We start from the raw sequence: 13878 nt of genomic DNA on the forward strand, positions 1-13878 counted from the left end.
TTTTAATCTATGGACAGAGCTGTTTCCCTCCCTTCAGATGCTAAATATCTCTGTCAGTGAATATGAGTCATTGCTGCCTCTGTTGGTCAGCCCGTCCAAAAGTCCTCCACACATGGCGCAGGTGTCTTGCGTTACTTGCATGAGTGGAATCATCTGACCCGAAAAATGATCACGCAAAGTTGGCGAGAGTGACGTTTTGATGAAAGCGCAGAAGGCAGCTGGGGCTCTCATCACAGGCATTCATTCATTCGTTTACTTCACTAAGCTATTCCATATCAGGGTCTACAATTTAAGAGGTTGTATCATAGAAATTTGAGAAAGCACTCCACCACAGTGAGTTGTTCATTTGGGAAGTAATTTGCAGGCAGAGTCAGTAAATCTCTGAGAATCTGTTGTTTCCAGATATGAGTTAGCGGCTCTTTCCTCACAGCTAGCAGTAAAATGTGACTCAACTTTCTGTTTAAAATGCAGTCATTCTTTTCTTTGGGAAAATAAAAAGGTGTGTCTCCAACCTGCCAAGTTTGTCTCAGGATGAAAGACATATTTTAAACATAGAGCAGCTAAAATCAGTCAGCGAGCTAGAGACCAAACTCCTGCCTTGCAAAGTCAATATGTACACAGGAAGTACAGAGGAAATGAGTGCAGATGTAACCGTGAGTGCAGTGAAGCCTCATTTGAAGGCACAACACAGCTGAGCCGAATCAGACGAGGTTCATTACGAATGTTATGTCTGATATATCTTCAAAGCCATGTTAAACAACTTAATGTATGCTATCTACGTTAAGTCTGAGGATCAGCACAGTGCTTAATAATTTTCACTTTGAAGCGCCGTTCAAACGCGAAATGAAGCTCAAAGTGCAAAAATAGACACCAGCAACAAATCAGTACACTTGATAATTAACACAATTTTACATTAATGAATGATTTTGCCAGGCTAGCTGTGTGGCTACAGAGAAGGCAATGTCTATCTGTTGGTTGGTCCACCACTTTGGTCCAGACTTGAATATCTCAACAACTATTAAATGGATTGCTGTGAAATTTTGTACAAACATTCATGATCCCCAGAGGATGAATCCTGCTGACTAAAGTGATCCCCTGACTTTTCCTGTAGCACCACCCAGTCCTCTGAAATATCTCAACATCTACCACAGACCCAAGATTTGGTTCCTACATGATTACATCCTGATGATTTTGATGATTCTCTGAGTTTTACTTTAGCGCAACAAGCAGGTTGACATTTTTGGCTCTTAGTGAAATGTCTTGAGTACTATTGAATGAATTGAAATGAATGTGGTACAAACACTCATGTTCCCCTCAGGATGAATTACTAATAGTAACTTTGGTGATCACACTAAACAAATATGCTAAACTAAGATACATGGCAAACACTCAAACTGACTGTAGCTCAAAGCATGCTGTGCCTATGTACAGCCTCAGTGTGGCTGTAGACTCTTAGTCTTCTTTAAATATTTTAAATGATTAATGAAGTTGTTAGTACAGAACCTATAGAACAGCTACCAGGCTGTACATTTGGATTTTGCTGCTTTGTTGAGTTTGCTATTCATATTATTTAATAATATATGCTAAACAATATTTGGAGTGTTAACACATGTTGAGTTCTTTTTCTGCAATGTGCTCATTGTTCTTTAGTTTTTCCTCTTTCATCTTCTAGCGTTTGAGTGGCTGTAGGTGTTCTGTTTAACCTTTAGTTTATCATTCGACAAAAGGAAAAGGTCATCAAGCCAAACATAATTGTAACTCCTAATCCTTGTGTGATTTTGAAAATGGAACAACTTCAGTTTGTACAGAAGAAGAAAAGAAAAAGGGACATTTTGAGGTAAAAAGAATTTAGTAATTGGAGGCTTGATCTTTCAAATGTTAGGAGTAGGCGGAGTGTCAGCCAGTAAATATCACATTTTTTGGTAGCGTTTGTAAAAACTTAAAGCAGAGTTTAGTTTCTCTGCTCGGCCATGATGCAATGTGTGGCATGCAGGCTGACCTGAGAGCCATTGTCATGGACAGAGCCATGGCTGGCCTTTTGTTAATGGTGGATAGGCCAGCGGACCTCTTGTGGAGAGAGAGTGTGTAATCGCAGTTCAAAGTGTGAATGACAAAGAGAAGAATGATGTGTTGGGAGGGAAAAAGTGGCAGACACAGGAGATGAGAGGGGGAAGCTGACGGAAATGACTGAGAGCTCAACCCAGCAGTAAAGGATCCATCACATTAAATGCTCCACACATACATTTAAACCCAACATGTTGAGAAGTCTAATCAACGTCTGACTCCCCTTTATTGTAACTCCACCGTCCTGTTGTCTAGTTCTGTTGCAAATAGGTCAATTAAGTGTAATTACATCAAACTTAATTCTCAATCAAGTTAAGAGGCTGAAAACGAGGAATTAAAGTTCTCCTTTTTACATTCTTCTTTTTCATTCAAGGGAATTTAACTTATTTCCTCTCGTCCCTTCCACCAACACACGCGCGCAAGCGCATGCACACACACACACACACACACACACACACACTGGCCCAACCCCCATGCCAGTCCGAGCAGCCCAAAACAAAGTGTGTGTGTGAATGTGTCTTGTGTGAGTGTGTTCAGAATGTTCTAGTGCATGGGGGGAAGGGGTGTGTGTGTGTGTAGACCGTCCTGGCATGCTGCCAGTCTCTCGGTCTCTCATTACCACTGTGTGTGTATAAGTGTGTGCGTGTGTGTGTGTGTTTGAGTGTGCAACGGGGGCCTGCCAGCGTGACGGGCGTCACCAAGGCAACGCCGGAGCAGGTTCCAGATGCAATGCATCATATTTCTAGAGGAAAGTGCAGGAGCATACGCACACACACTTACATTAAATGGGCAGTAGACCTCTGGTTATCCATGCAGATTAGTTTTATCATGATGGAGCAACTCTCATTTAAATATTCATTCTTCCTTTTATTCTCCTCCATTCTGAGATGGACGATTGGTTGCCGGGATTCAGCAATCATCCTGGACACACACACACACACACACACACACACACACACATACAGTAGATGACCACACACATACAGTTAAGCATCCACTTGCAAAACCTTTTAAAAGGGAACCGTTTTTTTACCTTTTTACTCATTCTACCTTCATGTTAAAGGAATAGTTCGACAATTTGGGAAATGCAAACATTTGCTCTCGCCGAGCATTAGATGAGAACATCCATACCACACACTCATATTTGTCTGTTAAATATAAAGAAGGAGCCAGCAGTCAGTTAGCTAAGCTTAGCATAGCATAAAGAGTGAAACTGGAACACTTTGGTATGGACTAAAGAAATGAGACATAAAGTGGTAATTAGCGAGCTTTAGAGGTGCTGGTAGGTTGAATTTGTTACCTTTGGAGAGAGCCAGGCTAGCTGTTTCCCCCTGTTTCCAGTCTTTATGCTAAGCTAACCGGCTACATGGCTCCAGATTCATACTGAACGGACAGTGTCCAAAAATGTTGAACTATTTCTTTAATTTATCTCTTTGTAGGGGATTGTTTTTATAATGTGAACTTTATAGAGCGGAGAGTTGTGTGGGCCTATTTGTCTTCCTTCTAACATGTCCTGAATGATTCACCAGTACAAACAAGGAGCAACTGCTTTTTAATAGTTATGATTCATTGAAGAAACATGAAGGTACAACACTGTGTACATAAAAACTCTAGATTATTCAGCTATGTGACGCATTTAAATTTGACCTCCTGCATTGCTAATAGTGGTTTATAGAACTTATTCAGCAATAAAAATTTGAAACCAGAGTGTGTTTTCATTTCTTTTGCTGTTTTTACCTAAATAGGTGACATCCTAAAAGTAATCTCCAACATTTTCCTCCCCGTCTCCATCTCTGTTCCTCTCTTCTCTCTTCCTTCCACTTTCATTCTTACTAGAGTACCAACTTTTTCTCACCCCTTTATCATTATGTCATTATTTTACACCAATTCTTTCCCTTCCTCCATCCTCACTTCACCGCCCCCCACCTCTCTCTTTCCCTCGATATTGTCCTCCTCGATGACTCCCAGCAGCTCTAATAAAACCTGGTTACTGACGCTATTAAGCCTCGACAATGAAGAGGACCCTGTGTGTGTATGTGTGTGACAAAGAGAGGCGTGTATAAAAAAAATGTAGGATAAAAGTATGTGTCATTTTGTGTATCCATAGGAATCCTTCTGTGTTTATGCAAGTGTGTGTGTGTGTGTGTGTGTGTAGAGTTTCTGTCTGCATGACTTATTCATAACAGCATAGAGTTACAGTCGGCCAAACACAAACATTTCCACTGCAGGTTTCCTCAGACTAACCTAAGATCACATTTTTTTAAATCACACACGGAGACACGTTTGGAAAATCTCTTGCAAGTGCAATTTCCAAATATTTACTCATCTTTGTCTGCTCACTAAGAGTCCTACGAAGGCCTTAATGCGCTCTATCTGGTAGCTGGAGCCATATGATTGGAGCCATTGTTCGTTTGACAGTTGAAATTACTTTCATTTGAATGTCTTTAAGTACAGAAAAGGGTTAAAATATAGGTTACAGTGGAAAAAGACCTATTAAATGAACAGAGTAATTCTAGCTTGCGCATACTATACTGTATGCTCAGGCATTTGTATGTAAAGTGCTTTCTGCTGTCTAACGTCAGATGACTTTGGTGCAAAACATCTGAGAATATTTTGTCTAAAAAGACCCAACAGACCAAACTCCATAAACTCATGTAGTCTTTTAAATATAGCTGTCTAATTCACTGATCACAGATATTACACTTTTCATGAAATATGTAAATAGTAACTAGCTACATCAATACCAATAAATGATTGAGCTTAAAGGCGAACTGCAGCGACCTGTGGAGTACTACGTCTGTTACCTAATGTGAAAAAAAAGTTGTATAAAGCCTTTTGTGGCTCCAGAGGGAGCTGCGTGAAATTTGATAAATTGCCTCAAGTTAATCACTTGAGTCAGCGTCAGTTGGTGCTGAAGTTTGGAAATGAAAACAATCTGGGGGTGTGGAGTTAGAATGAAGTTACCAGGCCGCCCCTCATCCCTGCTCGAGGCTACATTAACCGCTACAGGCATAGCGTCTGCAAAAATCTCCGACCGAACTGCCAGGGATCACATCGCATTTGCAATGTTATCGTTGAGCAATGCTAAATCGGTGCAGTTCTCTTTTTAAAAAAAACAACTATTAATAACCTGAAGCAACTGCTTTATTCTCTATGGGTTTAAAAGTCTTGCTGTACACTGTAACGTTTTCAGAACGACACTGATAATTACAGTCATCCTTTCCAATCTTATGTCTTTGGAAGCAAAGAAAGACGGTTGAGAAAACACTTGCAGCCCATTTAGGACATGCAAACCATGCAAAAAACCTTCTAAATTTCTATTTATTTTAGTCCTAAAAAAGTTAGAAAAGGTTCATATTATTCAAATCATCATAAATGCTTAGTTTTAATGTAAAGGTGTTACTAAATGTGATTATACCGCTGCCTGACACATTTCAGTCTGAACATAATTTCTGCAAATACATGGCCAGCTTCAAACATTTTCTCAGTAGTTGCTTAGAAACAGTAGAAGCTACAATTCGACTTCAGTGTGCGTCCGTTTTATGTGTATTAAACAACAAAGAAGCCTCACGGATGTATGGCCAATTAATGGGTTAGGTTTCTATCACTCTGTCAGCTTGAGCGCAGAGCAACAGAAGAAGCCACAACCTTACATTGTGTAAATGATGGAGACGCAGATTAAGAAAAGATGCTAAATATCACAGAAAGGAGTCGTGTATCTACTTGCTTTATTCTGCACACACCTCACAAGAATCTGATTTTATGTGCTTTTTTTTTTGTTACATCAATTAATATTTTCCGATGGACCTGAGAAAGCTCCAGGAGACCATGTTAGCCACCAGGCTGATGACAGGGTGGTGTCCCTCCGTCAGACTCAACATGGAGGATTCAGGAGGGACAGACTCAGGCCTACACCTGATTGGTTGTTTATAAAATATTGTGTGGGAGGTGTTATGACACTGAAGCTACAGGTCTATCAGAGACCTGTGTTTATTTATAATGCTGGCTCATTATTGTCACAGTAAATACCTCTCTGGATATGGGCTGAGAGACAGAATATATTCTAACATTACATGAAAAAAGACTTGCTTCAAGTGGGGCGTTAATAATCGCAGATCAACAGCCTCAGCAGGACCCATATATATCTCTGTAATCAACAACAGATACCACCACCTGAAATTGAGTTACTCCAGTCTTAATAAAATGTTCATATAAAATATATGCAAGACACCAACATGCCCGAGTCAGTTCACATAAGCATGTCATTTCTAGACAGAGAAGATAGATCAGAGAGCTACTCGGATTAGACTTTCCTGGATCATTAATGGTTTCCTTTGAAAATTAATGAGCTGTATATGTGCGATATATATATACATATATACACACACGTGTGTGTGCTCCCCTCCCCATCGCTGCTGGATTCTGGCCCGGTGCCAAGCGGCAATTGGTTCTCATTCTACTTTCTTCTGCCAGAAACAAAAGACCAGCAATGACAGTCAGAGTGAGAGAGTGTGTGAGCGTGCGAGCAAGAGAGAGAGAGAAAGAGAGAGAGAGGTATACGAAGTGAAAGAGAAATGGAGAATAACTGGAGAAAGGGGCTGTACAGATTTCACATCTCAGTGAGCACAGAGGACAGAGTGAGAAATGAGTAGAGATTAGAAATGGAGAGTGTAAGAGAGAGAAATAAAGACATGGGGGAGGGAGGGTGAGATGAAGGTGAGAGTTTCTTTTTTTTAATTTTTCTTTTTTAAGTTTGTTAAATTTACAATTAAGCCACTAAATGACTATTCATTAATATTCAGAAATACATGCGAATAAACCCTGAGCTGTTCAGTTTCAGGACCTCATTTAAACATCAATAACTAACCCTGTTTAGATGAAGCATTTCTTAATAACATGCAATTTAAGATCCATTCACACACTGTAATCCGTAAAGGATCGAGTGTAGAGGTTACACTATGTGGTTTAGAGAAACAGCTCCAACTTGTGGAGTCCGTAATGCACCACAATGCGATTAAATGTGACTTATTTGCTTCCTGATTACTTAACTTATGTATGGGGTGTTTAATGTAGAAACTAAGGTAATAATCAGTAACAATTTCACATAAATAACCATTTTGTTCCTGGATGTAACTTATAGCAGGAGCAAATTCACCATACTTCATCTGCAGTTCAGCGAAGACGGCACAGATCCATTTCAAAATGTTGTTAGCTTAAGAGAAACTATTATTCTCGTATGTTAAATCATCCATTCTCCTTGTTCAACGTTTCTGCTGATACATGATAGCTACTTTGCACCTCGTCTTGACGCTGTAATCTCTCATGGTAGAACTGCCAGCAGCTGCACATGTCATATGCGGTAAAAACACCGTCCGGTCAGTGTTTCTCCCTCTGAGTCTGATGGTAACAAGGAATTTGATATTAGTTGCAGTAGTACGACTTACCTCACTGTGCCTTAAAGAGATGCCAACCCAGCTGGAGTTTTAATGGAGAGTTTTAGTGTCCCATGGTGGTCTGAACACAATTTATGGGGCCTTTTCACCTCAAGTGAGACAAGTGACAGTATCTTAATGGTCATATTCTTCTCCATGCTACATCCTCTGTCTCGTTCATTTTGCTGCTGTAATGTTTCTGCACACTGATCATTATAATATTTTACTGTGCTAAATGTTGGACTGTACGGCTGTCTGGGCGGATTTAGTGTTTTTTGTGATCACAGAGACGTGAGATGAAATGACGCCGATGTACCAGGGACACATTTCTGCATTTCAGTCATTTATGCGCTTTTATGGCTTTTGTTTATTGCATCCCACATTTGTTGCTGTGATAATTTAATTTAGTTCGGGATAAAATTCCTTTACAAGAGTCTTTTACAATTTTATATTTTTACAACACACTACATTTTTACGATTCAACTCAACTACAGCAGGACACACACTCACACACACATGGAGTTCCTTTCTTCCCTCCCCATCTCCATATCAATGGCTGCAGGACAATCAACTAGCTGGTTCACACCAGTAGCCTGGCGCACACACACACACACACACACACACACACACACACACACACACACACACACACACACACACACACACACACACTCTCCCTCATTTTCTTTCTGCTGCCTCCTCAGCCCGACTCTTTCTTATTCACTCACACATGGTGATAGGAAATAGTAAAAAAACAACACATCACCAAACACATATTCACGTTTTAGTCATTAGGTTGACACTTTCATCCACAGCAGTTTACCATCAAACAGTAAACAACAGGGGCCTCAAAGAAGGCGACAAATGGTGGCTATTACTGTATATCACCTTGAAAACATTGGAGAAAATGAATGGAGTTTGTTCAGAAATTGGGCTTCATTATGGAACCATACTCTTTCAACCAACTGTTATTTTCTGTACATAAGGAATTATAAAACACTGCAAGGTAACATGCATTTCAAAATGTGCTTTTTGGCTTAAAAAGACTTATAAAGTAAATTGAGACGTGAACAACATCGTTACAACCACCCATACTGTATGTCTTTGAAACTTTCAAACATATTGGAAAATAAATAAGTTAAAGGAAACAGAGGAGGAGGAAATAAGACAACATATAAAACTGGGTGTATTTTGTCTTATTCTTACATAGCAGACCATAATAGTATGATCCGACTAAACTGTGTGACGGAGCTCAGCGCTCTCACTAGGAGGAATACAATGAACAGTGAATACTGCAAACCAATGCTGCTGATTGAAGGCTTACTCAAAGAAAATGTCAACAGTCATGACTGTCTGGTACTTTTTAAATTCACTGAATTAGGTGAGTCTGAGAGGGCTTCATTAGCCCGAGTGTCATACAGATTTGTCATTCTGCAGAGGAGTGTGCGACTGTTTAGCTGACGTTAAAAGATGCAGACGGACTATTTGAATAGAAAACATATATTGGGGCGACACAAGGGACTCAATAAAAGCTAAAACAAACAAAGAAACATCTTAAAAAGGGACAATTAATTGTAAGTAGAATTTATAATTTACAGCAGGATTATTGCGCACAAAACAACAGCAGCAGCACTGACTAAGACAAAGAAAGGAATATTAGTACAGAAAATAGTCAATCTGAAATACTAATAATAGCTACTTTGACAAAAACAAACCCCAGACCCTAGTCAGTGTCAAAGTAGCTCAGTGTACAATTAATATATGTGTAAAAATATGTGTGTGTGTCAGAATGTCGATCGGCTTTATTTTGATGACAGGACAGCACGCCAATCTGCATAATTCCCATCACCGCCCCTCTTGTCCCTCCCCTCTGCATGTTAATGAGCTGTCGCCTTAGACACGCTAATTAAACAGAATGCTGCACACTCAGCAAATCAGGAGTACAGAGGAATGTAGACATCACACACACACACACACACACACACACACACACACACACACACACACACACACTGGTAAATCTTTTTACATGGTGATGTGTTGCAAGTACAAGCATACAATTAAATACTGTAGGTTGTGTGTGTGTTTGTGGACATCAGAGAAGTCGCATGACTACTTTTTATTTCTGAGGGTGGTCAGTGTCTTTCTCACACACACACACACACACACACACACACACACACAAAACACCATAAATAAGGTGTCTAGACAGCACAGCCGTCAGTCTGCCCTCTTGTGTGTGTTCAACATACAAATCAACAAAGTGACAAAGAGAGGGGGGGGGGGGGGGTCTAACACTTTGATAAATATGCATGATCTGTGTCCTTAAGGAAACACTGATTCATCCCAATAACTTGCCTTGCTGGCCCTCACAAACATGTACACACACACACACACACACACAAACACACACACACACACACACACACACACAGAATAATGCACAGACCTGGAGGTATGTAAACAAACAGGCACACACAGCAGCACAAGGAGAGGCAAACACTTGTAGGCACACACATACACACACATCTGTACACACACCAGAGGCATGTTTTCTCCTACACACTACAACTGATTTCATCTTCTGCTTTTTCTGTATGCAGAATGTCCCACTTGCTCTTTCTGTTTCTGGCTTTAGGGAATTAAAATAAAAACGTATGGGTTTTGGAAATGGTCCGCAGTAATGTGTTGTTAATGGGATAAAACTGGCAAAACCACCGGCATACTGGAGAGGAGAGGACAGGAGAGGAGAGGAGAGGTGGGAGTTAAATCTGTTCTTAAACTCAATGGGGAAACACGAGCCCTTGGCAAAGACACACACACACACACACACACACACACACACACACACACGCACACACACACACACAACACACACACACACAAAGTCTGGGTAGCCTGAGATGCTCATTGTTATTCTGCACACAGTTGTGGTCACAGACAGGGCCAGGCAAGAGTGCAGGCACACACACATGCGCACGCACACACCCACACACCCACGCACACACACACACACACACACACAGAGTGAGGCACATGTTGTCGTGACACATTACAAATGCTAAATACCATACAAGATTAAGAACTACAAAAGCAGCCTTATTTGCATACACCCAATTGCACATACCGCTATACACACACACACCGACACACACACACACACACACACACACACATTCCATCACTGCCAGTGAAACATCTGCCGCCAATAGACTCTTTCTTTGGGAGCAAGCTTTCCCTCTGGCTCTTCATGACACAGAGTGAGAGGGAAGAGACAGCAAATGGCAAAAATGCAAAGTATAGAGACATTTCTAACACAAACTGTGTGTAACAACAGTTTCACCTTACAAATCACCCTTTGAGGTGTTACAGCGTGAGTAACTGTCGTTTTCATTTGTTTTGTGTTGTAGTTGTACACAATAAAAATAAACTCTCTTGACTGTGACTTTGGACTTCATGGATTTTGATTTTGACTTTTAATGTAACTGTTGAACCAACTGCTGCCTGTTTTACCACAACTCTCCACTAGAGGGCATTAAGCCTTGTTAAAGACTTGGTACTAGTGGCTGACAAATAAAGTGTTACATTTCCTCACTGGTTCTGACAGGAACAGCTAAATAAAAACACAGTGTTGTCTCCTCTAGATTGAGTGAGGCTCCTAATCTGCTGTAAACTGTAAGGAAGTGTCCACTCAGTGTGTGTGTGTGTGTGTTATTGTGTTGGAGTCTCTCTCAAGGCACATGATCTCTGGCAGCTCAGGAGTGTTTGGTTGCCGCTGACCTCTGACATTAGTCAATGTTTCACTATGAGCTGCTTATCTCTCTCTCTCTCTCTCTTTAGCACTCATAACCAGAAAGGTCAACTGAACTCCAGTCAACAACTAACTACATATCGGTCGGAGCTTTTTCCCACAAATAATTTGGTGCAAGTCATTTTTAATCCCCAATGCAGCCCAGCATTCATGCCACATGTTGCACCTGTTGTTGCAGTGTTGTGCAGAAAAAACTAATTTGAATAGCAATACTTCTTTTTCTTGATCAGATCATATTTTCCTTCAGTATCTTAGACCAGCCTGACACTTCCTGCTACTTTAAGTACTTTCTAATATCTTAATGCTTTGCTCCAACAGCTATAAATGCATCTCACGGGTGATAAATGCAGTTATTAGCTGCTTTACAGATAAAAATTGTACACACAATTAGTTTATAAAATGTGATATTGTATAGATTAAACTACCCAACAGTAGTTACATAAAAGTAAACCATTTTGACAAACTATAGTAAACATATAATAATGAATGCATCGGTAATGTAATCTAATTACATATTATATAATATAGTATAACACTCACAGGAGGGATTTTTCTGAATTATGAGTACTTTTACTTTTGATACTTTAAGTACAATTTGCTGATAATGCTTATGCACTTTTACTTAAGTGACATTTTCATTGCAGAACTTTTACTTGTAATGGAGTATTTTCATATTGCAGTGTTGCTATGTTTACTTGTCTTCCACCATCAGCACTCAAGACCATAGTAATGTTTTTGCATGTTCTTTCCATTACTGCCGGCCGCACTGATAAAACATATGTTTTTATACAGATATCTGGTTTCTTTTTATCTCACTCTCCGTTTATCTGACTAAAATTCTTGGGCAAAATTCTTCATCCTGTTTCATTTAAAGATGCTGCAACATCCAAGCTGCTGAGGAGCATCGCACTGACGAACTATCACATAACCAAATCAAGGAGGACATAAAAACAACGAGCACGCATATGGTGAAAATTATTACTGTGACCTTGAATGCACCAACATGGACAGTTTTTAAACAGTCCCTGCTTGTAATTGCAGGATCGTGCACTGTGATGGATTACATACTGTATATATTATTTATCTTAAGCTCTGCCTTCCCTTTTGCTGATTGGACATTGCATGTTTTCCCTTCTTTTGCAGCTTAATGTTTGCTCTGCTATTTATCATCTCTTACATAAACACTTTGAATGTATTAAATCATTTCTTCACAACATCAAATCATAAAGTAAGACTTCTAGGGCTGCCAGTGGGTCCTTTTCTCAACCACCACACGGATGCAATGCCACAAACAAGTGTTTGCAGCTGCCACCGGCCCCAAACAAGCCAATCTGCATACACCAACACACACACACACACACACACACACACACACACACACAAACAAGAGAACACACAGCTTGGTCTTCATCAGGCGGCGTTGGCACAGTGCCCTGAGACGTCGACACACATCACGGGCACAAAGGAGAGAAGGAAGCCCAGACAAAAAAAGAAAAGAAAGACAAAACAAAAAAAGAGAAAGAAGCTAAAATAAGCACAGAGGAAGAAACAAAGTGCGGCGGATGGCGAGACGGCAGAGAAATGAAGACGGCTGAAAGATAAATCTGACAAAGCGTACCTCGTTTCTGATCCTCACCACACAGGCAGAGCAGGAAGGATGTTGCTCTTGATTGCTACAGGGTCCACCTGTCTGTCTGTCTGTCTGCCCGTCTGTCTGTCTGGATCTTTGTCTGTGTGTCTGAGCATCTGTCTGATGTCTCACATTTTCTAATGTGCCTTTGTGCAATGCAGGGTCAGTGTCCTGATGTTTTCACATCTTAATCTGCAGTTTACTTTATTGTTACATACCTGTCTGTATGTTAGTCTGTGCTGTTCTTTCTGTCTGTCTGTCTGTCTGTCTGTCTGTCTGTACTGGTCGGTATCTGCGTCTCTGTTGTGTCTCACACATTTACTACATCTTTTTGTCGTCTATCGGTCTGCTGCTGTCTGTCTGTCTGTAGCGTTCCCCCTCCACACACACACACACACACACACACTGATGCACAGATGGACGGACAACCATGTTAGTCTCAACAGCACAAAAGCAGTCGGACACATCAGAGCAACAAAGTGCAGAGGAAACACAGCCGCCGCAGGAAGCAGGGGCGAGCTGGGATGCAAGGGGAGCTCATGAAGTTTAGCGGCCATCTTGGAGGACACGCAGCAGTGCACGACAAGCCAATGGCGAGAGCATAAGAGATGCCTGGCTGTCCGGGCACCCCTCAGTCCACGGTTTGGACACAAGCCAAGTCGGGCATCCCGCACCTACCAGATTTCCTCTGTGCAATCCCAGCATGCCTTGGCACGACGGCGAGTGATCGCAGTCACAACGGCAAAACAGAGAAGAGACGGAAAGAGAGGCTGGATCTCTGCCATGTCTTCCTTGTAGTGAGTTAATGAAGCAAGAAAAGCTTGGATGCACTTCAAGCATCAACTTTCACACACACACACACACACACACACACACACACACACACACACACACACACACACACAGTGGGCACAATAGCCCAAGCCAGCACAGACAGCAGG

The sequence above is a fragment of the Enoplosus armatus genome, chromosome 17, assembly GCF_043641665.1.
Source record: "Enoplosus armatus isolate fEnoArm2 chromosome 17, fEnoArm2.hap1, whole genome shotgun sequence".
In the NCBI taxonomy this organism is placed as follows: Eukaryota; Metazoa; Chordata; class Actinopteri; order Centrarchiformes; family Enoplosidae; genus Enoplosus; species Enoplosus armatus.